The sequence below is a fragment of the Mercenaria mercenaria genome, chromosome 11 (genome assembly GCF_021730395.1).
Source record: "Mercenaria mercenaria strain notata chromosome 11, MADL_Memer_1, whole genome shotgun sequence".
NCBI classification, from domain to species: domain Eukaryota; kingdom Metazoa; phylum Mollusca; class Bivalvia; order Venerida; family Veneridae; genus Mercenaria; species Mercenaria mercenaria.
In genome coordinates this window covers 17948197-17970052 of record NC_069371.1, presented here as the reverse complement: position 1 = coordinate 17970052, position 21856 = coordinate 17948197, and the positions used below count along the sequence as shown (strand labels likewise).

The window sequence follows — 21856 nt, the reverse complement described above, 5'->3', positions numbered from 1 at the left end:
CATATTTCATTACAGATCTTGTGCGTTGTCTTTTGTTAACTGCGCATTTAGTAATCTCTGAACTAACTTATGTATGAACACTATATTTATACAAACTATATACTTTATTTATTATAAAGTACGATAGCCACAATAGAGAGTATATAAGTCCTTAGACATAAGATGAAATACCCAATTCCTAATACCTTTGACATAAGATGAAATACCTAATGCCTAATAACTTAGACATTAGATGTAAGATGAAATACCTAATGCAAGATTATGTACATTTTGTATATGCAAGAGCTATTAATAAGACTTAAGTAGGAATTCGCATTTCGCGCCGCACTGAAGTATTCTTCCAGCGTATTTATAACTTCATCTGTATTAAAAGCTATTTAACACCTTACACCAACATTTAAAACAAAACATATATAACTTCGGCAGTTTAGTGTCCCTTTTTCAGCTAAGAATTTCGATGAAAATATTCTTAAAGCGTACGTGCGATTTTTGCTACAAATCAATGTTCTGCGTAAGCCCAAGATAAATGTACATAAAACTTCCCTGTGGCAAAGGAATTGGTTCAAACGTCATAGAAGTGTCCCCTAACCAAATCTGTATCATATCCAATAGTACCTTTTTCACAGATGCAATGAAAACTGATATGATGAAATGAAAGATATTTTCATTATGTTAATAAGTGATTAAATCAAACTTTTCTTCAACAAGTGTTCATAGCTCTGTATAAAGCATCTATAGTACATGTATGTAAATTTGAACACTATAGGTTTACTAGACATTCTGAGTCTTGGCTGTATATCTTCCTATGGGAACCACACATTTCACAGCATATATTGACATCTTCTTAGCGTACTTTCTTGCCAAAAGCATACCCGATCAAATACTTTGGTAACAAAGTACATTAGATCAGGCTTTCCATGCGGAATGTAGATTCCAGTTAACAGAGCTATTCGGTCAAGCTTTCTGAAAGAAAACTTTATACATTCCACATATCTGTAAAGGATTCAGTTCATGTTTCCCGCTTCACCTCTACCTTACGTGTATAATCTAAGAGGTAATAAATAATACGTAACGCATAATACATCACGCATAAGAGGTAATGCATAAAAACTAAGACAAAATGTCCCTAATAGGCTTCCGTAATATATTGACATATTATAACAAATAAAAAGAAAAAAAGTTAACAAGCAAAATCTTCACATGTACTACCAATCAATGGATTCCATAGATTAAGCCAAACAGTATAAGCTCGTCTCTGTCCCTTCGGGCCCTGTGTATTGACTCAACGTAACTATTCTAAGCAAATAAAAGAATTAGAAGGAATCGGGCAACAACGTTTTGAAGACAACACTGCTTGTGTCACTCTTTGACATAAGGCCATATGAATGTTTTGTTTGTTTTGTTAAACTATTATTCGCATCGCCACAACGTTAGTCATATGTCGGCAGTTCAGATTAAATGGCGGAGGAAGACCATTGGTTTCCCTCCTGACATTATTGCAGATTTTGGCAGATACTCAGTGTTTACATCAGACCATCCATAAAAAGCTATGCTTAAGGTAGTTCTGCACGTTTGATAAACCGGAAGTGATGGCGTAACGTCATTTATCCGGAAAACGTAGAATAAAGCCTGGATCCGGCGTACAGAAATGAAAATGATTTTATGAATTAATCGAAATTCTTTTCTTGATAGTTTCAACAATGATTGGAGACATTTCATACTAGTGTTGAATATGTAATATGTACAAACGATGTTTACTGCCAAAGCCGGTACCTTTTTTCCACAATGTTTCCTTTTTATACTCTTCTTGTTATTTTTTCCCTTTTTTTCTAGCTATAGTGCATTAAAAATTATAATATTGTATAAATATCTGTATATGATGTATTGATGTATTTACGAAATAAACGGCCTTAAACGTGGTTCCAAAAAAAAAAAAATCGCAACCTGTGAGTAAACTTATTAGACTGGCACTGTTGCTTTATTTCAAAAGTCAAAATATAGTATTAAAACATATGACACGTTAAATAATTTTAAAAAAATGTCTTAAAATTAGCGTGAAATGTCCGGTTCACTTTAATCATGGTGAAATATCTTAAAAATAAGCACAAGGACCTATACATTTTATTTCATCAAATTACAAGCCATGTCTTTACTTACAACTGTAAGAAGTTTCATCAAAATCTACATTTTAGAAAAAATTCTATTCGCGAAAATATTATGAAAGTTTTGATTTTCCCATAGACTTCCATTATGAAATATTGCATAAGGTCCATATTTTTCAAATCAGTCTAGCAAAAAATCAAGCACACGACCCTATCTTTTTAATTTGCTGAATTTTCTAGGTATATTCTGAAGTTTTGAAAAATCAGAGTTTAATCAAATTCTACATTTCGATCGAAACGTGCAGAACTACCTTAATTCGATCTTATATTAAACATATTTAGATATACTTTCGAACTTCTGAACTGATTACAGTCATGTCCAGTCACTGACGCATGTAAAGCAGTAACTGAATGATTTTTCTCGTGAAACACACAGCTTAACTCCCCGAGGCCGGTACCGCAACATACCTGCTGCGGCGAGGTAAGAATTACCACCTGACGTCGAAGAACATTATCTAATATTATCATAATCACATTCGCATAAAGTCAGTTGAAATCATACAGGAAACATTATTAATTTGGGAGTAAATTAAAATAAACTTACAAAATATCCTAAGTTTGAACAAATATATTTTATATCCAATTTCGGCCGTAGCTTATATCCAAACAGAACAGAATTTTCACGTCGAAATATTCACAATTTTAACACACCTGCTGCGTTTAATAGATATTTGAACATTAAATTCCAAAAATAGAAATGCATCATTAACAAAGAATATTTAAATCAGCATTACTCGAAATTTACACCCGTTTTATGTGAATATCAATGGTTTATTTTGATGTATAATCTATTTCTAAACATGTACACAAATGTTGTGTGTCACGCGCTGAGACAGTTCAGTTGTAATATTTACATCCATCTTTAATTGGTTATTAAATTTACAAACATGCGTTTATTTACATATATTTTTTGCATTTTATGAAACATGCTTTGTTGTGTTATTTTTTTATCCATTTGTATCGTATGCGATGTAAGTGTACCAATATTTCTTAGCCTTCTAAAACTTAACATTTTCTAAACTTCATTTCTCTGATAATGCAACTGCATCGCCGGAATCATCATCCGACGGAAATGATATTTCAGAATCAGCATGATAATAAATATTTTCTTCATTTTAAGACAGATCTCTGGCCGACGACATTATTTTACTCTTTTGAAATACAGTATGAATGAAACACAACGGATATCGTCTTTTTATTTCATTTACATTACCGCATAGTTACAGACATTTGTTTTAACAAGGGAACTAATCATTAGCACAACTAGTTATTATAACATCAAAGAAATAATTGTTTTTGTCAGGATTATCAAAAGTTAAGAAGTACTTATCGCAATCATCATGACACCTGTGCCGCGACTATACTCGTTAATCGCCGTCCTAAGGAGTCTTGATAATCGCGTATAGTCGCACATCGACGCTACAGGGGTAGAAAATATAGCGCCTATTGTCGCATTTCGGCCCAGTTGAGTTAAAGACCAGAAAGGCATGTGAAATCGATCAATTTCTATGTTGGCTACTTTTGTCCTTAATACTTTTGTCCTCAGAATAAACTTTTTCCCCAAAGAACGTAATAAGAACGTTATATTATTTTCATATAGTTTTCAAAGTTGTAATATTAAGTCAATCTATTTAATTTGGCCCAAGACTGTTTTGTGCTTATCTAACTATCAAGTCTACTTGATTGACGGGACATCGCTATACTATACAAAGATAAATGTGCAGGAAAGTTCTTGTATTTCTATGGACGATGTACACTCAGCAAAAGTTCTATCTCCACATATTTGAAATATGAATATTTTTCTTGCTATAGCCGGTAATATATTTATATGTTGTCTGCTTAGTACCTACGTATCGTCCTACAGATAACCGATATTATTTTAAGCAAATACCATCTCCTTCATCGATTTCCAACGTGCACGTGCACGTGCATTACGTGCTTTTCATGTTTGAATATCTACCGGTGTATATGAAATCTGTCTGTCCAAAGTGAAAAACATAAAAGTTTCCTGTTTCCAAAAGTATGCACTGGATGACGCCAGACGGGAGAGGATGCAGCGTCGGAATAGTCAAGGGTGGCATATCAAACCGAGAGGTACACTCTTAAACAACATGTTTTATATAATATGATATTCGAAAACTAGTTGAAACGAAATCAACATTCGTGTGCTACTGCGGTGTTTAAAGTTTCCTGACTCAAACCCCATTGAACAAATGTGGGATTAACTTGGGCGAAGAGTCCGGAATCTGAGACCTGTTCCTCGCAATCTCCATGGACTTCAAAATGCTGTTGTAAGAATATGGAATGCTTTTCCACAGAGGCCTATCCGACCGTTCATTCGATTCATACGTTCCAGGTGTACAGCCAATATTATTGCTGTCGGAGGGCACACTAAGATACTAAGAACTCGGATTGTGTGACTTTTCATTTTTGGGGCTGTACTGTTTAAATTGTTCACGCTTCAATGAATTTGCCATTTTACGCAAATATTTCATGAATTACTTTTACTAAATATTTGATCTATATAGTGTCCAAATTTTGTTACAATATGTCCAAAGGTTAGCGAATTATATCCAAAATTCTAAGTGTCGAGTTAGAACTTTTACTGAGTATATATTAAGATAGATACAGCTAAAACGTTAAACGTCAGAATGCTACATATGTCTTTTAGTTTTTATTATACGCCCAACAGTACGTTCTATGTTATACCCCGGCGTCCATCCGTCCCTCTTTCCGAGCCCACATTTGCATACTTGAGTGGCTATAACAACAATAGGTAACTGTATTTTTTCTTTGATGTCATTCACTTCGTAAGGCTTTTATGTGGCTATTTTCCTTTTAAGGTGGCTAAAAGAACAATAGAGAGAACAAAAGGGTAGCCACATAAATACCCATATGTACGAACGTCCGTACGTCCGTCCGTCCGTCCGTTAGCTGTTTTGTGTCCGCTCTGTAACTCTTCATCCCCTTAAAGTATTTCATGAAACTTGACACAAATGTTCACCATACCGAGACGACATGAAGAATTCATGTTTCGGATGACTTGCTTCAAGGTCAAGGTCACACTTAATGGTCAAAGGTCATATATCACTTTGCTTTTTGATATTGCTCTGCATTGCAGTGCTCTCGTTTTTATCTAGCAGATCACTTTTCTGTTCACTTATAATAAAATATTTTTGAATCACGTCCCATTTATGTTACTATAAATAGCTTATTTTGGAACTTTTTAATTTTTGCCGTAGGGAAAACCCAGGACTACTTTTCTATGGTACACCATGGATGGTATCTTTAATCTTAAGGTGTATTTTGACATACCTGTACCTGGTTAGGATTTTTTTGTGAACTTAGAACTTTTTTGGAATTTCTTCCCCTTGTTGTTCTTGTCCTTTGGGCTTCAACAGTCAAGTTCTTTAAATTATGCTCCCATCCTCTGATTTAACCATTCGGGAGTATATTGCCCCGCTTGGTTGAGTTCTTGTTTAAACAACGCATCACAATGTAATAGGGTAATAGTAGGATAGAAGAGGAAAAATCTTCCGGCTTGAACAACATGTTATGGATATTGTCCATTGAAATCTAAATAAATTGTAAAGTTGTGGAGACCTATATCATTGGTGTTTTACCAAATGGTTGAGCTTTGAACTTGTTTCCTTATTATAGTATACAACATTGTCATTCTCGGATTTTTGTGAACAGATTGTAGATATATTTATATCAGTCTCTTGTTTTAACGTTCATTTGTTCACTTTTTATGGAGTACTGGACGAAAAATAGAATGTCCTGATGTGTGGCCAGCTGATTGTATATAAAATTCTTTTTTAGGGAGAGTTATATGATTATGAAGCTGTCATGGTGTTTGAATATAAAATCAGTAATAGTGCAAAAAAAAATGTTAATTTTGTAGATTTCCTCTGTGATGTTCGAATGACTTTTAAAAAAAGTTAATGGATGCTTCTTTGAAATTCATATAATAAATGTGTGTTATGCAGATTGGTGTGATATATACAAGTCGTATTAGTTCATGCATTGTCAAAAATATGAAATGGAATTTGATTTATGATTTACCTCGCTCTATATTAATTTTGTAAAAAACCAATTGCATTTCACATGTAAATATGAACAAGAGGGAAAAATCCATATTGCACCTTTTGTATTGTATGTTGCCGGACTATTTTCATTGATATGCATGACCTGACACAGTTCTCTAAATAATGCATATAAAAACTTCACGAAGTTCCATTTTAACATCGTCCAATAACAAAACAACACACAAAACGGGTGAAAGTACAATGTATGTGGTATTAGGGTCATTATTACAGTAGCTAGATCTGGGATTTAGTATTCGGTTCTTGTTAAGTTTGAGTCTGCGCGCCTCGTGCAATCATATCAGGTAAAAAGCTACACAAGCTGAATAAAACATCCCAGATAGAGCTTCTGTTATAATAACCCAATTATTTTGTAAATGCGTACTGTATTTTTTATTTTTTTTTATTTTTATGGTTCCACAGACGACATCATTCGTTATAGATTGATAAAAGTCATGATCAATGAACATCGTGTTGGGCTTTTTAACGCCAGTGTTACATTGTCTAAAATAGTTAATGTTTCTTCATTCATGACCTGCGTATTTGATTTGAGGAGGCAAATTTTGTAGTCTGGCTCAACATTTTGCATCTCGTAAAAATATAGATTCTAAGATCTTTTCGCCAGCATAAGTAATTTATAGTCTACAGGCAAATCCATTGTTTCCTACAAATAATGTATAAAGTAGCCTTTGCCAAATACTTCTATGTTAACCCTTAAAGTATTAAGGTATATGCGCCATGTTCAAAATTGGTATAATCGCTCGTAAAATTGAATACCCTCTTATACATATTATCGAAACTTTAATATCATTCGTGTTCAGTTTGAAAGTAAATGACACATGGAAATACATGTATTTTTGATGTTACAATGTAAGAAGCTTGTCTGTGTTGAGAAACTTGAACATTATGAAATGGTATTGACTTTGAATTGCAAATAAAAATGTTCTGCCAGTTTTCGGTTGTTAAGTTCCCGACAACATAATTATATAGAGCTGCTTTCGCTATCATAATAGTTTGCTTCAATGTTTACAACTGAATGTAATATTCGGTGTGACACAAATATCTTACTCAAGGGCTCCAGGCATGAAGTTGGAAAACGTACACCTTTCCGGTGCATGTGAAAATATTGGTTAAAGCATCCTCAGCAGGTTAGCTCTAAAACGTTTTATGAAAAGCAATACAATGTATCTTAATCTTTTATTTTACACAACTTATTTCAGGAATCCGAATCCCTGATAAGAATGGCCAAATTTTACGATAAGAATAACGTCTCTGATAAACTTAAAGGCAAAGTTATGATTAAACTGTAGCCTTATAAGAATGAATTGGTAAATACTAAATCATACCTCAGGTGCTGTTGTTTCGATATCTGCTCAGTTATGCCATGTCTTGAAACGTACACTGAAATGACAAGGAAAACAAGTTGGTTAGATCGTACAAATTATATACGGTAAGCAGACTATGCGCTTTGTATTTGATAACACGTTTAACGTCATTGCATAAACCTTCTTTGAAAATTGATCGCACCGCTCCCGAAAGGAGCAACCAAAAGAACATCATATCTTATCAGATCAGGACAAATCTTTCATGGTCGTCTTCTCCTTGAGTAGGTTCGATTTAACGTCGCACCGACACATGACAGGTCATATGGCGACTTTCCAGTTTTAATGGTGGAGGAAGACCCGAGGTGCCCCTCCTACCATTATAACATCACGAGCGGGCACCTGGGTAGAACAAACGACCTTCCGTAAGTCAGCTGGATGGCTTCCTCACATGAAGATTTCAACGCCCCGAGTGAGGCTCGAACCCACATCGATGAGGGGCAAGTGATTTGAAGTCAGCGATCATAACCACTCGGCCACGGAGGCCAAAATGCAACCCCCTCAAATAAGGTAAAATAACCTTTTACTATAGCGGCATTTGTATGGCATCGATATTTACATAAAAGTTTTAAAACTTTAAAAACCACGGCAAATGAGCACATAATTCACCTTAAATAACTATTCAACAATAAATCACGGAAACACACACTTAAAGAATACAATAATAAACAAGACCAATTTAAATCCAAAGTGCATAGATACTTGTTGAGCTATTTCATCATTCATAGTAATCTAATGAACTAATGTAATAACACCAATTAAAGAAAGCGGAATATCAATGTTGCCGATTGTAGGTCGTATCATTTACACAAAATAGTTAAGTACATTATAAACATGATATGCTCTATTCAAAACATTAAATGTAGATACCTGTCATTACCTTTAAGTCACTAGAATACTGTTGTAAAAAGACGTTAAATCCAAAACAACAAAAAAAAACTAAACAAACAAATAATGATTGCAAATAGTCCACATTATGTATGTTGAAAGATTCAACCATTTTATACTAGCATATCCTCTTTATAACAACACATTTTCTTAAAACTTTATAAAACTTTGCTTATTTGCTCCAAAATAATATGAAACTATTACAGAAATCAAGCTGGACCAGAGAAGTATCAGTTGCACGTTAATTCAGCAAGGTATTGGCTTAAATGACTTCTGTGGAAAAAGACATTACAATATGAATGAGACCTGTCACTCGACGTATCGTTCTGTGGTCATAATTCCAGCAGATATCGCCTTACTGGGAACATTTATGTCACATATAAATGCCAAGATTCCAGATGGTTTGGGCTTATTAAGTCCATTTATTTTAAACATAAACGCCAAGCTTCCAGAACATATCTGCTTACAGAGCACAATATTTCGTACACACAGTTCAACCTTTCAGAGGATATCGGCTTACTGAGTACATTTTCCAGCTTCAAGAAGACATCGGCTAACAAATAAACACTCAGATTCAAAAGATATAGGTTTACAAAATGCCAAGACTCCAGACGATATAAGCTAAGTTAGAACATTTATTACACAAATTATTGCCAAAATCCAGAAGATACTGCCTTACTGAGAATTGTTACTTCACACATTATTGCAAAGGGAAGTTCGTCGCACTGAGGACATATTTGCACTGATTGTTACAACAGGAATATCTAGAATATCATACAATTAAATAATTTCGACAACATACAGCGCTTTATTTACCACAAAACGAAGGCATTAGAATTGTTTAGAGAGCACCGTCGGAATTAATTCGCTGTATTTTAGTTTAATATTTCAAACGTATTTTCAAGGTAATAAAATAATTCTATTTATTAAGTTGTCGTATTTTGTTACACCATAAAAGTCTATATCTGAATAATGTTTTTATGTCAAAATCGTTCCTTTCATTGTTTTATGATATTTTACAAATGTATTCAGTGATATAGCATTGCAATGGTAGTACCTTGATGTATGGGGCATAGTTTATTACAGAGAAAACTCTTGAAACCGTATTCTGTTAAGCAATGTGAAAAAGCCGATTTTCAGAGTATTCCGATTAACAGAAACTTTCTGAAGGTTAAAAACGTTCATTCATACGTAAAACTAGTATTTTGTTATCTTCTGGTGCTGTGGTATCATGGCGATTATTTATTTTTTAGTGATAGAATTCTGTTCAAGTTGGTACCAAGGGAGTAAGGGATGTTGTTTATTTCATTACCTCCCATGAACAGAATCAGTCTAGGGGGCCTTCTTAGCTGAGTGCTTTATGTCACTGACTTCAAATCCCTAACCCTTTACCTTGCTTGGTGCGTAGAATTTTTCATGCAAGGAGGTCGTCAGACTGGCTTACGGAAGCCCGGTGGTTCTACCTAGGTGAATGAATACAAAATAAAATTACATTTTAGCATCATTCCCGTATCTGTTTCATGTATTGTTGCAAAGAAGGACTGGGTACGCATGTTTCCTAAAGATAAGTTTTCTATTGTCATACCGAGTATTAAATGAACTTTTATCTTTGTGTGAAAAACTCTAAAAGTCAATGTAACACTTGGCAAAGTAATAAAAGACGGACCAAGTACCAAGTTTTATAACCTTATATTAAATGAAACGATGTAAATCTACAATTATATAAATGTTGCATTCCGGAGTTGGTGAGAGGAGTCATAGCATGTAAATGTGACGAATTTGTTGTAAGACATTAATATCTATTTTTTTGTGTGTTTTGTGATAATCTTGACTGTATAATTACGAGCCCGTCTCTGCTTTGATCGATGTAGTTTTTTTAAAGTCAATACATATAATTATAAATAAACTATGTATATTAAAACATACTGGGTGAATACTGAAATATGAAAAATAACATCAAAAGCACAGAAAACCAATATATTTACTGCGCATGTGATATCAAATTACGATTAATATCACATGCTCAGAAACCAATATCGATTTTGTACATGAGATATTAAATCAGTGGAGAGTATGATATACTATTTGGAAATTTTCTTGAACATATATGTTAGATATAGTTATATACTTATTACTAAGGCGACATAGCACGTAAATGGGGGCCTCCGTGGCCGAGTGTTTAAGGTCACTGACTTCGAATCACTTGCCCCTCATCGATGTGGGCTCGAGCCTCAATAGGGGCGTTGAATTCTTCAAGTGAGGATTACCATTAAAGCTGAAAGGTCGCCATATGACCTTTCATGTGTGGGTGCGAGTTAAATAAAAGAAAGAAATGTGACGAATTTGTTGTTAGACATTTATGTTTATTTTTTGTGTGTTTTGTGATAATCTTATTTGTATAAAAACGAGCCAGTGTGCTTTGATCATTGTAGTTTTTTAAGTCAATACATATTAAACTATGTATATGAAACATACTGGGTAAACACTGAAATATGAAAAATAATACCAAAAGCACAGAAATCCAATATATTTACAGCGCATATGATATTGAATTTCAGATAATATTACATGCACAGAAACCAAAGTATTATATGCTATTTGGAAATTTGGTTGAACGTATAGGTTAGATATTGTTAAATAGTTTATCGTATATAAAACCTTAAAGTATTAACATTTTGCTTAAAGGTCGCAATTTAACATGAAACATAACGTCTTTTTGTTAATTTGGCATGAACCAGAGGTTCTTTTACTAATTAATGTTATATGTGCGCAAGGAATTACGTACAATACTTGGTAGTAAGAACAATTCTATAGCACTTCATATACTCTACGACTTTGTAATGCTGTTACTGCTTTTTATTATCACTGCATTGTTACATTTTGCACTACATATCGGCAAATTATTTTATATACCTTAAATACGAAGTTTCCAGTTTTGAATCCCTTTAAAAATGATATAATATTGCAAACACAAATAATTGAACAAGAGGGCCTAGATGGCCCTAAGTCGCTCACCCGAGTAACATACAATAACAATTATAACAGTGTAAGCATATTTTACCTAGTGATTTCATGGAGACAAATATTCTTACCGATTTTCATTAAGATTGGACCAAAAAACGTGGTCTCTTCTGTTTAAACAAGCTTATTCTTTTATTTGAACTGGTAGCCTAGATTTTAACCCTACATGACCCAGATACAAAATTCATGCGATATTTCATGCACACAAACATTCTGACCAAGTTTCATGCACATCATGTGAACGAGTGTTAACAAGCTTTTCCTTTGATTTTACCATGTGACCTGTTGTTTGACCGCATATGACCCAGTTTCGAACTTAGCCTAGGAATCATCAAGATAATCATTTTATGCAAGTTTGTGTCAGATCAAAGCATTGATGAAACCTCTATTTGGCTAATTGGGCCAAACTAGAAAAGATTGACCCCTTTCAGGAGCAGTAACTCCAGAAGCCATGATGGAATCTAGCCGGTTTTTGAAATGAACTGAGATCTTATTGTGACTTAAGTTGTGTGTAAGTGTGGTTAAAATAAAATATACAATGTCACCTCTGTCGTGTTCATAAGGTTAAAATTAACAAATTTTGACTCTTTCAGGGGTCAATCAGGGGCCGTTACTCTGGCCGTTACTCTGGAATCCAAGATTTATGGTTGTTAAAGATATTTTGCAAGTTTGTATCAGAGTCTCTATATGGCTGCAAAAGCCAAAATCGCTAATTTTGGCTCTTTAAGGGGTCATACCTGTGGAACACATGACGGGATTTGGCCAGTTTTCGAAAGGAACTGAGATATTATGCCAATACAAATTGTGTGCAAGTTCAATTAAAGTTGACTGCAAAATGTGGTATCTAGCGTGCTCACAAGCGGAAAATAGCAAATTTTAAGGGTCCATAACTCTGGATTCCATGATGAGATCTGGCCAGTTTTCGAAAAGAACCGAGATATTATACCAATACAAATTGTGTGTAAGTTTGATTATAGTTGATTGAAAAAAGTGGTTTCTATCGTGTTCACAAGCCAAAACTAGCAACTGTTTACCCTTTAAGGGGCCATTCTCTTGAATCCATGATGGGATCTGGCCAGTTTTCGAAAGGCACCGAGATATCATGCCAATACAAGTTGTATGTAAGCTCAATTGTAATTGATTGCAAAATGTGGTATCTATCGTGTTTACAAGAAATTATGAACGAACGACGGACGAACGAACGACGGACGACGAACAAAATGCGATCACAAAAAGTCACCCTTTCACTACGTAACAAATGAGCTAAAAATAGTTTGTACTATAAAAATAACATCACAGTATCAATAGGAAATATTGCATATTAAAAGTCTTAATTCCCCTCTCTCATAAGGCCATGGTTCAATTTGATAATATTTGACTCTTGATATATCAAGTTTGATTCTAACAAGGTCTTATCTAAGCAAATTTTAGAATAATTGAAAGTCGCATGTCTTTCAAATGATACTTTTAAATCTTTATTTTACATATTCTGTCAGATAAGTTATGACAAACAATGTCAAATTATAGCATAAAGCAGAGGTTGTGTTGTATGAAATATGTTATATATAAGTCATGCTTAATTCTACTTTATTTATAAAATGGATTTCTAGTTTTTTCGGCGAACGCCGTCTTAATTCGTTTTCGTTACCTATGCCACGTGACTTCAGTTTGCAAATCAAACTACTTGATAAAGCATTATAGATAATTTATCAAAATGGAAGATTTATGCAACACTTTGCCTGATTGGACGAGAGTGTCAATTTCTTTCACTCTGTTGATTGTGCTACGCTGAGTGAAATGTAGACAAAGCGTTTATCCTAAACGACGCTGTTCACAGTTTTAAAGCTAACTTTGGCTCAGTATATTTAGCAAGAATATTGATATATCTCAAAATGATAAGTAAGTTTAATAAATATGATAAAAACCTGTTCAAATACCAACATATATCAAATTAAAGAAAGAGCTGAATACGGTCTGCGTATCACATGAATAAGGGTGTGATAAGAGTCTTTTATGTAGAGAAGTGCTTTTTAAAAGATTTTCCTTGTTACAATTGTTGTTTGTATATGAAAAGGTTTCTTGCTTTTGTGACTTATTCAGATTGCATATTAGAATGAGTACTTGTTTGCTTTGATATATTTGTTATAAATTATTTAACTGATTTATTATATATGAATATTTTTCTTTAGTATGGTATGCAAATATTGAACTCAGTTGAAATCTGTTTCATTATATATATGCTATATAATGACTGAATCTCATTACACTGAAATGAAGGTACGCTGCATACAGTTTATCTATGTGATATGACTACGGTCAAACTTTGTTTATGAAACAGATATATTGAAATAATTACAATTGTATGTTTTGCTTGACCTTCACTTTTTTATAGCTGTGACGTCATTGTCCAAAGATTCATGAATAGCGAATATGCATTTGTTAAAGCGGGATCAGTTGGCCTATTTTAGAAATAAATAAAAATAATAAATAAAAAAATCCTTTAGTTGATTTTTCTCATGTATTCTAATCAAACTTGATTTGTAGCATCTTTATTAGGCCCGCAGCCAACTTTGTTCAGCTGGGACATTTGACCCCTTTTACGAGCTGCTAGAGCTAAAACTAGAAATGCCTTTATACAGCCTCTCATGAACAGCTTGGTGGATCTTTGTCATACTTGGTCTGGAACATCATTATAAGGTCCTCTTCCAAATTTATTTATATAGGAACTTGGGCCCTATTAGGGACCACTATATAGTTAAAAGTAGATATGCCTTTCTTCGCATTAACCACTAAAATGTAATGGATTTTTATCAAACTCGATGTGTAACAATATCATAAGGTTTCCTGCTATTTTGTTACAAATGGGGATAGGGACCAATTTAGCTAAAAATATAAACACGTTTAATGACCTCTTTTCATGAATCTTCATCAAACTACTGCTGTAATTGTTCGTCTAAGGATAAACGAAACAAAATTGCAACCCTACGAAACCTTTGCGAAAAATTAAAAGAGAAGCATTTAAATTTTTAAAGTGCGGTATTTAGTTTTGCAATTTGAAAAATGTTAGATGAAAGACGAATGTTAGATGAAAAATTCATAAACTTCTTTCCTTATTACAATTCGCCGACCATCATTTTTAAAGATATTTCTTGTGTTACATCAGCTTTATATTTGACATGCCGCATTTTCTACTCACAAATAACTGTTTTCTTGAAACAATTATAATCAATTTAAATTAACAATATTTTAATCTTTATGAAGATAAAAGATAGGTTACAATATTTAAATTCTCCTTACCTAATGAGTTTGGTTTCTTAAACGATACAATGATTTAATGATTTAAGCAAATGAATTGTCGTTTACCGCTCTCAAGTGATATAACATCCTAGTAGAATTTAGGTTATGTAATTGCCAGTGTAAACAGGTATCAGTACAAAGTAAATTAATCGGTTATGCAACTGTAATGTAATTATCATTTAAGTACCGGTTTCATTCAGCAAAACCATTTTCAGTAACTGAAGGTGATGATGATCTTCCATAAACATTGTAATTAACATATTTGTTCAGGTTAAGATGAACGTAAATGTGTTGTATAATAACATATACCGTGTTTTAATTATCTATTTTCTTTGTATCAAATAACAATTTAAACCTAGATAACATTAAATCAATGTATTATTCATAATAACATCCTTTCCAGTCAATTATAACACAGTCGAATTTCGTTAGCTTGGATAATTCATATATATCACCCATTGCTAGAACTAATTGTCAGATCCGAGCGAAGTACTTAGATAATATGTTTTGTTCAATGCTCGAACTTACGATATGTCGAACACATTCTACCGGTCCCTCGAGATAACGACGTTGACTCTAGTCTATTCTATTCGTGCAAGGATGCTGTCCCCTGTCATTAAAGGAATCATTGAGAATCGAATTTAAGTTTACTTTATGAACCTGTCAGCACAATTATATTAATAAAATCTGTAAAAATAAATCCTTTGAAAGCAAATAATGCAACCATGAAGAATAATAGCAGACTGGTTTTGCTGGTTGCAAAAGTTAGAGCCTTTCTCAGCGGGGATTTGATATCGATTTTAATTAATTAAGTGAAAATGACCTAAATCAGTTGTATATGCTAATCATTGCATCTGAAAATCTATGGAATCACTTATAATCCTCGGTAGCATTTGAATAAATAATTATTGATTTAAATTATATGATTTTGTAATTGCAAAATATACATTTAAAGTTGATGTTTTGATGCATAATATTTGAAAATAATTATTATGGTGCTTAAAATACATTTTTTTTAACAATTACATTATCTTACATAATTTTATATATTCATAACGTATTTAGGTAGCCTGGGAAGCCGTTGATAATTCGTGCTTTGTCAGAGGAAATTATACCTATTGTCTTTGCAATGAAGATCCCTCAAAATTTGCGCTAGTAAGTGTTAATTGGCATTCTCAGAGTTTCTGCTATTATCAACACATTTCTGAATTGAATTACTAAACTGAGACGTCTTGCATCAATGGCCATGTATTAACAATTTGACAATTTCCGTGTAATTATGTATATTCGTTTGGCATTTCCACATTTGGCATATATTCGTTATATTATACAACCGTAAAAAACAGAGAAAATCTGGCCGATTGTCCGTGCTAAAACATGAAATCAACCTAGTGATAGTGTCATTCTTCACATGTCCAAATGCTTAACAAAGCAACAAAAAGATACTTAAATCGTATTTAGCTAACGTTGTTAGAATAAACAAGATAAAAGATAAGTGATAGACTAGATAATACTCTTTTAATGTTTTGTTTTCGCCAGTGATTGTATTTACAGATACTGCAATATATAGTACAATTAGTTCTATGCATATAAACAATAAGAGGCCGTTTCCCCAAGTAAACACCTATTAAGAACGAGTCATTTCATATAAAAAACGCAGACATAAATATTTTATAAATGCCTGCAGTTTTAGTTCATAATGCAGATAAGTTTGTATCCAACTAACTATAATGAAAAGTTATTTAAATTTGATACAACGAAACAAGTTATCAATGTACCATAACATACACTCAACAAAATTCCTAATCGGTCAGTTTATAAATGTATTACTATTTTGTTAATAATGCATGTATTTACACGAAATTTCACATGCCGACGTTTGAATAGGTACTGCAGCTAACTATTAATTTATTTTTGTCGACTAACGACCAAAGTAACCGCATTAGGCGTTTTGACTAATATTGGATATTTTGCACGTGCAATGCATGTGCACCAACTTGCACGTGTTTGTTTACACTTTTTGGCATTACTGACAAAGGTCCTACTAGAAAAACACATATCATCGTGAAATTGACACAAGAGCAACGCGATCGAGCTGTCGGAATGTTGCTCGCCGGGACACATTTACGACACGTGTGTAATTAATTTTGTAATTTCAAAATAATTTTGATATAATTTGTATGTAGCTGTTACTTTTGATGTTGTTTTTCCTCCATTTTTAACCTTATTTTCGTTTACAAGAACCCTTAATCGTTGGTTATCTACCATCCGCGCTCTTTTGCTGACATTTAACCCAAGTACAATTCATTAAAGTGACCGATTTTGAATTTTGTTGTATACTGGTAATTCTGACAGCCCGGGCGCGTTGCTCTTGTGTCAATTTCCCGATGGTATGTGTTTTTCTAGTAGGACTTTCGTCAGTAATACCAAAAGTGTTCATTTTTACGTGCTTATTGGTGTACATGCCATGCACGTGCAAAATATGCTATATTTGTCAAAACGCCTAATGCGGTTACTTTGGCCGTGAGTCGATCAAAAATAAATCAATAATTAGCTGCAGTACCTATTCAAATTTCGGTATGTGAAGTTTCGTGTAAATACATGCATTATTAACAAAATAGCAATACAATATAAACTGACCGATTAGGAATTTTGCTAAGTGTAATGCCGCACATAACAGTTCGCTCTATCATATTTTATGTAACGAATTCGTCCAGTCATAAAGGGTAAGTTTACATGGAAGCTCTAGGGAAGGGTAGAGACCGACTCTATACTCGATTACCCATTTGAATGGTATAAGTTAGTCCCTGTTGAAGAGCTGGACTCTGCAAACACCACGGCGTGGTAGGGTTAACTGGTTCCTTGCTTTTCATCACAGTGCTCAATGTGCAGGGAAAAAAGTTTTACATATTTCCTGGACTGGATTGGTCGGTTACTTTACTGGTGGGAATAGGTATAATTTACACAACAACCTACCCTTCTCTAGAGCTTCCATGTCAACATCCACGTAGTGTCGACTGACATAAGCGTAACGCGCGAGTACTCCGTGTATATTCTAATGGTTACAAATTCCTTTGAATTATAACGCACATGTGCATATAAATAGCGTCGTCATAAGCAATATTGATTGATTGATTTATTTCGGCAAAGGAAAACATATAATGGTTTAGAAACATTCTTATAATGTTAAAATCCTAACATATTGAAATATTAAATAAATAAATAAATAAATAAATAAATAAAATGGATAAATAAATAAATATTAAATAATACAAAATTAAACCATGATATGCATCCAATACCAAGGATAACACAAAAAAGCGCCAGCGCTTGTTTCCATTGTGGTCCTTTGGCACTGGTGGCATGACATAGAGAGGCACTATTTAAATTTAACACATATTACAAACATTATTAATATATCACAGAATAATTGTAAATAGAAATATCACAGGTGACTGACATCAATTATTATGAAAATAATATCCTATCGTACAGAAACATATCTCAGGAAAATATATCATCACAGTAATTACTATATGTATGGGAAATTGAACACTGTAAGCACATCATGGATAGATGATTAAGAATAAAGATGTTGGTAAAATACTAAGAAATAGTTTTACCTTAGCCGAAGAAAACAACAAATTTTAAAAAAGTATTACATGTAACTTTAAATTTAAAAACTCAGAAGATATTTAGAAACTGTTCATTAAATGTTTTTTGGAGGCATCCTTAAAAACTGCTAATTTTGTAATGTTTGTGATTTCAGAAGGTAGCCCATTCCATAGTTTGGCTCCTAAAAAACAAAACGATTTTGATCCCGACCCCTTTACCTTAGGAAGACCATAACCCCCTTTATTCCTGAGTATTATATTTATGTAAAGAATCTTGAGCAACAAAATAATCATTCATATACCCAGGGGCCATATTGTTTCTGACTTTAAAAACATGACACAACATCAAATAATTAACCCTTTTATCAACTGGTAACCAATAAAGTCTATTAAAATGTTCAGAACTAATATGGGATCTGGGATTAAGATCAAGTACCAACCGAACCATTTTATTTTGAATAACTTGTAATTTAATTTTCAAATTCTGAGTCAAACTGTTGTACCAAACTGAGCTAGCGTAATCAAAGTGACATTGAACCAATGACATAACAAGTAACTTTTTAGTATATTGAGTAAGAAATTCTTTTTTACGATAGAGAAACTTTAATCTAGCATTGGCTTGCTTGATAACAGAATCTGCCATAATACCAAATGATAAATGTTGGTCTATGGTAACACCAAGATATTTTACAGATTTTGTAGATTCAATTGTAGTGCCATTACAAGAAATATTCAGGGATGACTTTGACCTAAGTTTTTGTTTGGAGCCAAAGACAATGGACTCAGTTTTACCTAAGTGTAACGACAATTTATTATCAATGAGCCATTGACTTACTGATTGTAATTCATCCGTCAAAACCTGTTCAACATAGGAAAAACATTTATGTGAAACTAAAATTGCAGAATCATCAGCATAGAGTAATAACTTGTGTTTAACCACTGCAGATATGTCATTTACATAAATTAAAAAGAGCAAAGGCCCAAGTATTGAACCTTGGGGTACACCACAGGTAATTTCTGCATTAGAAGAATATGTACCAGATACATCTACAAGCTGCTTTCTGACTGAAAGATAGGAGGTGAACCACCTTAAAATGTCATTATCAAGACCAGCTGCTTTTAGTTTCATTAAAGGAATTGAGTGGTCCACTGTATCAAAAGCCTTCTGAAGATATAGCAATAACATACCAACAATATTACCTTTATCATTTTCATTTCTGATAAAATCAGTCAAATGGATAAGACATGATTCAGTGGAAAAGCCACTTCTAAAACCAGATTGAAATCTATACATTAAATCATGGTCCTTAAAATAAGACTCAACTTGATCATAAACAACCTTTTCAAAGATTTTAGGTACTACATTTAAAATAGAAACAGGTCTGTAATTACCAACTGATAATTTATCATTCTTTGTAAAAAGGGGAACAACTCTAGCAGTCTTAAGATCATCTGGCACAACATCCTGAATTAGGGACAAATTTATAATATGAGTTAGAGGACCAACAATGATAGATGCACCATCTTTAATAAAGCGAGAATGCATGCCATCTAAACCGGTGGCTTTGTTCGCACCCATAGAACTTAAATATTTAAGAACTTTACCCTCAGAAGCAAGAGAAAAAGAAAAACTATCTGGAAGAACTCCTTTGCTAGCATAGAAATTGTTAACAAAACTGCGACCATACTTGTGTACAGATTTGGGAAGTTTTTCGAAAAAGTTTACTAGCTACAGCTGTAAAAAAAATATTGAAAGATTCAGCAATGGGTTTCTTTTCAAAGCAAATATTGTCATTGATTTTTAAACATATTTTAGAACTTGAACCCCCAGATCCTTTCTTAGAAGGTAACCCCAGACTTTTAAGAGTTTTCCATAATGATTTAGAATCATTTTTGTTCTGTTAAATACTATTAGTAAAATAATCCCTCTTAGCATTGTGAACTGAAAAATGAACTTTATTTCTTAAATACTTAAAAGAGTTAAAATTTTCATCACATTTATCATGCTTAAATTTGTGAAATGCTTTGTTTCTATCATTTATAGCTTGTAAAATATCAGAATTAATCCATGGTTGTGATCTTTGTTTAAGTCTAGTCTGCTTCACAGGAGCAATATTATCAATTACAGATAAAAACAACTGTTTAAACATATTCCAAGCATCATTCACATTGTCACTTAAAATATAGGATTTCAATCAACTGATAAAAGACTAGCATAAAAATTGTGTAAATATGTGTAATAAAAACATAAACATATTATGTTGTCCTAAATACAAGAATATCTTTGCACAACCAGGATACCGAAGCGTGTTATAATGCTTAAGGCAGTAAAGGCGTAATAGCAGTGTCTACAAAATGTCATTTGTTTGATATATCTTTAAAGATGACCGTGTTTCGCACTGTTTAGCAATTTTTTAACAACTTGCCATTTTTTTCCAAATCTTTGTATAACTTATGGTATCTCCTGTAGCTCAAGTAGAGACAAATTTCAAAGTGATAGCCACTATACAAAACGTTTGCAGAGAACTCATTTTACCATTGATTTTAATGAAAGAATCATCCAACTATTGGTAAACAATTATAAAACACAAAATAAACAATGTGAATATCATTTTATCGAGAGTTCCTCAATTAAACGGATTTAATGATACAGAATTCTAACTTCAACATTGAAAAAATAAGGTCGAATCATGTGTTTCTGTTTTGAATTTTGCTTATTTCATTCAAAAATATCCTTGGGGCAGAGGTAAAACCTACCAAAATTTCTTCCACGATGTGCAATCTGAAGAGAGAAAGCAAAATAGAAAACTTTTACCGCATGTAACTCAATATTTTTAAAGATCAGCAAGAAATTGCTAATCAAATTAATTTCTTTTCCATATTTGTACAATAAATCAATCATAAGTTTTGAAAGAAGTAAAAACTTACAAAAAATGTAAAATAAGATGAAAAAATGGTCCCAGTAGGGCTTGAACTTACGCCCCCTGAGAATTGCATTACAAGTGGATTTATGGTAGGAATTGAACACTCTTCAAAAAGGAGTACACTATTGCGCCTCTTCTACCTTAAGGTGAAATGGGACAGTTGTGGGGGGTTCTTTATAAAGGCAAAAAAGGGAAAATTTTAACTAGCGGAGAGAATTTTCTTAAACTTTGCTTGATCATAGAGCATCATATTAGAAACAAATTAATGCAAAATAAAAACGGGTGTCCTGGTGCCACTTTTTGAGTTACCTGCTCCTGAATGCGAGTTTTTTGCTCTTTTAGGTCATTTGCAAGGGCAGATAACTCAAGGTAATGGTTAGTTACACTTTATTTGATTTCAGATTAGTGTTTGTTACTTTATTTCCTGCAACTGTAAAAAAAAATCAGGAGTTCTATGATACAGATTTTATTCTATCGTCGCTT

At 33.1% G+C, this 21856-nt stretch overlaps 1 protein-coding gene across 1 annotated transcript in view; it reads right to left on the bottom strand.

Annotated features, from left to right (window-relative positions):
* Positions 1-21856, bottom strand: part of LOC123530781 (calcitonin gene-related peptide type 1 receptor-like) — a 265533-nt gene that overhangs the window by 75938 nt on the left and 167739 nt on the right. The window contains exon 2 of the mRNA XM_053518667.1: positions 7594-7648. The gene's annotated coding sequence lies outside the window, so the exon portion shown is untranslated. The remainder of the gene's footprint in view (positions 1-7593; positions 7649-21856) is intronic.